The sequence below is a fragment of the Sinocyclocheilus grahami genome, unplaced genomic scaffold (assembly GCF_001515645.1).
Source record: "Sinocyclocheilus grahami isolate Dianchi unplaced genomic scaffold, SAMN03320097.WGS_v1.1 scaffold606.1, whole genome shotgun sequence".
Classification (NCBI taxonomy): Eukaryota; Metazoa; Chordata; class Actinopteri; order Cypriniformes; family Cyprinidae; genus Sinocyclocheilus; species Sinocyclocheilus grahami.
The window spans coordinates 84418-88678 of NW_015505785.1; the positions used below are offsets into that span (position 1 = coordinate 84418).

Consider the following 4261-nt stretch of genomic DNA (forward strand, 5'->3'; position numbering starts at 1 on the left):
TATATATATATATATATATATATATATATATATATATATATATATATATATATATATATATACAGTATATACAGTGCCAATATGTTCGAGCAAACTGTAGCCTTTACTGTACACTGAAATATGTGGTTATACTATTAAACTTAAGATACTCTACTATTGTAAATAATATTTAAGAAAATCTGAAATGTATGTAAATGTTGGTAAAAAAAAGTACAAATACGAAATAATGCACACACTCTATTTTCAATAATCGACTGTAAACTCTTTAATATCTCTCATGTGTGTGAGTCAGTGTGCTTGGTGTCACTCCAGTTTGACCTTAATGAATGTCCTTAATTATTCAATTATGAATACAATGAACTCAATTAAAGGATTAGGGAGCCCATGGGGACAGACAGAGAAGGGGCTTTTCTTCTCAGCTTCCTTGTGATCACAGGAAAATCCACTGGAAATATGGAAATGCTTTGTGTATTTATAATGAAATTTAAATCTCACATAATGCGATCCAAGTTGTTTAGCACATTCATATGATGTTAAACATAGGATATTAAATAAATGAAATGAAATGGCAAAGTTAATCCATTTTTGAAGAGAATTCAAGTGCCACCAATTCACCAAAAATCCCATAAGGTCTTCCAACTTGTTAACAGAGTTCAGTCTTCTGCTGGTTTATCCTGAATTATTCTTTGGTACATGAAAAATATGAACAACCCTCCCCATTGTCTCCATTTTAGTTTGTTCTTTGTCCAATCATTTGAAGTCTGTTACATACAGTAATTCAATTGACTCATTGCAATGTTTATCATCATGTTTAAACCATACTCAGAGAACTAGAGAGGGAAATACCGAAAACAAGATCCATATTTAGAAAAATTAATCATAGGACAAAACCCATGCAAATGTGTCTGTGCCCTATTCTATGTGTGGCTGAGTAGATTTCACATGCCCGTGCTGGAATTTGCCCCTATGCTGTAATGCCATTTTATAGCCAGACTAGGCTGGTTGAAAGAACATTGCACAAGGCCTACCCCACAATGAATCCATTGACAATGCCCTGATCTCTTTTCTCACCCTTTTTGAACCACCCTCAAATGCAACAGCTGAGGTCTCAGAGTCATACCTCACCAGCTAAACTTGAACTTGTTAGCTTTAGCTAGTTCATTAGCCTTATAGAATCTGTTGTTGTGGACAGCATTGACTCCCATTTTAAGTGGTTAGTAACTCTTAGATCCGGTATCTTTGTGCTTCAGTTGATTCAAGTTTAGTTTCCTCTTTTGACCGTTGGTTATGGCTGGATGTTTTGTAAACCTTCACCTCAGCGAGACCTCACTAGGTCAAGTTGTTCTCAGCTTTGTTACTAAATGGCAATGTGATTTACTTCAACAAATTAAAACATAGACAGATTCTTCATCATACTTTTTGACCAAAATGCAGTATAAACTGATGTTTTGGCAGATTGAAGTTCATGTTTGCAGCTTTCCACATTGGGTTCTTACCAGGATGGGATAATTCTTCTTTTAGAGTCTTGTCAGGATGTGATGGGCTCTATGATAACGTTCTTGTCAGGAACGGGATGACTGACACTGAGTTGTTTATCAGAAATACCTTTTTTTAGCCTGTCAGTTCATTTGGGTGTAACAATGTTCAATGAGGCTGAGGAGGAGGTGGCCAAATGTTGACTCAGCTTCACCCTGAAAAGGCAAAATAAAAAGGGTCAGTTTATGAGGTACTATAAAGAAGAAAGCTTTGTATGCATGCTGTTGAATGACAGGGGCAATCCAAGTTTAACAACTGTCTTCTAAGAAAGACAACTCCTGTTTTTGCAGTCTGCCTCCAGCCCATCAGGACATGTGTTGGTCCATGTGTGCAGAGGATCTGCGGGAGATGCTAGTTAAAGTTTATGCTTAGTTGTTCTTTGATGTTTCATAAACGGATACTTTTCTGTAAACTAAAACCATGGTTTACTTGCACTGATATTGTCAATCCTTATTCACTCATTACATTTTGTCAAACAGACCAAAATTTCATAACTGATTTTACTGCATGTCCAACCTGGCAATTCCCTCTATGTATTGATATTGCAAATCCAAATATCCATATAACCCAAAATTTGTTGTGCGCCATGACACAAAGATGAAAAAATACCAATATTTTAATGTAATCATTCCAAAAATTAGGAAAATGAAAAATGGACAAGTGACCACTGGACCACTTGAGATGGACTGACCCTTTACTTTATACGGTAATCCAAAATAAAATAATCACTTCGCTGCTCCAGAAAGTCCAGGTGCTTCAACCAAACAATAAATCTGAAGATTATCTGATTATAATCTGAAGATCTGAAAATGTCTCTGGAAATGTCTTGCAAAAATACTTATTTTAATACATAACAGCCACAGAGTGATAAATGCAGAAGACCTTCTTCAGTCTGGACCTAACATTACATAAATCTAACACATTTGTCAGCCAATGAATAATGCTCAGTAATGACTATATACTGTATTGGTTAAATAATAGATTTAAATGTATGTGTGTCAGTTTAAGTCTGACATACTGTATGCTTTCTTTTCAACCACTTTCTCATTTTTACCTCAATTTCTCTCTACAGTATTATTATCCAGCTGTATTCATGCTCACAGTCTGGTCATATGCAGATGGCAGAACGGGTCACAGCAGTAGAAGGCGTACTGTATGTTTCACACAGGTGCTGGTTTGACTCGAGCACAGCTTGTTAGAGGATTAAATGAGCTTTTAGTCTAGCCAAAGACTGTGGCTTTTGTAATTTGTGTCTCTTGTGAATGTAAAAAACAAGAATCGGTTTAGTCCACAAGCTCGAGCATTATGTGTTTTCAAAGCTGAAATATTTGGGAGCGTTATTTTCGAAACGGTGAAATGCCAGGGAAAAGTCTGTACACAATGTACAATACAAAAACATGCTGGATAGGTAAATTGGAGACTATGTGAATGTCTCCAATTTGTCTGTAGATGTGAATGCGTGTATGTCTGTGTGCGTGTTAGCTAGGGTTGGGTATCGTTTGTTTTTTTTCCGATACCGGTGCCAAACCGATACTTTTAAAATGGTACCGGTGTCTAAACGGTGCCTGAACTGATACTTTTAAAAAAATAAAAATAAAATAAAATTACCCAAAATAGGATGGATTGGCCATTATTGAGTGCTATAAACACATTTAATGTCTGTTTCACTCATACTGGACACCAGAGGGCACCCTCGCGCAGAAACTCCACATATGAATCAGAATCAGAATCAGAATCAGAAAGAGCTTTAATGCCAAGTATGTTTGCACATACAATGAATTTGTTATAGTGTCACAAGCTTCCAGTACACGGAGACAACAACAACACACAGATAATAAAAATAAGATGTGAATAAAATGCACATGCATAAATATAAACCACAAAAATAAGAATAAATTGTATGTACAGGTGTGCTATAGATAGAATAGGAATAGAATAAAATAAAATAAAGTTGTAGGGATGTACTAGGATTTAGGGTGATCAAAAGTATAATGTTATTGCACATACTTTAATTGCACAATGGGAGAACCTTAACTGTTCATGAGGTAGATTGATCTCCTTATTCAGTGTGTTTCTGGCCTGATTGTACAAGACTATGTCCCCCCTTTTGTAGGCGTCCTCTTTAGCCTGACGACGATGACGAAGTTTTGCTGTAAACCATGGCTTATCATTGTTGAATGTTAAATGCTGCTCCGCCAACTACAATGTTCAGCAAAACATCCGAATAAACGAAATCCGGTAGAAGATTGTGTGGGGTGTTCTGCCGAATGTTCAGCAGCTCATCCCTGGTAAAACTGATCGTGTTTGAGAAACAAAAAACAGGAAAATCTAACAAAAACAGTACAAACACTGGAGAGCCAAACACTGAGGCTGCCATCTGCGGTGCCATCGCATAGCCATTATATGCATAACAGAGGGAATAGAACTCAGGAAATCCCTAATATGGACAGGCATTGCTATGCTGTAACTGAGTAAACAGAAGATATAAACGTTTTAAATGATAAAACAAAGACAATAAACACTTGACTGCGACAATGTATAGTTTATCTGTGTTATTCAAGCCATCTCTGGTATTTTCATCATAATTAATGTAGCGAATCAGCTCATTGGGGAAATATGAATAATTAATCATAACTAGTTATAATTAATTATAAATAATTAGATCCGCTGTAAGTATTTACTTGACCTCTCAGGGTCAACTGTCTGTCAATTCTAAGAACGTTAA

At 36.1% G+C, this 4261-nt stretch overlaps 1 protein-coding gene across 2 annotated transcripts in view; it reads left to right on the plus strand.

Annotated features, from left to right (window-relative positions):
- The window catches only part of LOC107557540 (retinoic acid receptor gamma-A-like), a 34669-nt gene that overhangs the window by 16657 nt on the left and 13751 nt on the right, over positions 1–4261 (plus strand). The gene's annotated exons all lie outside the window — the stretch shown is intronic.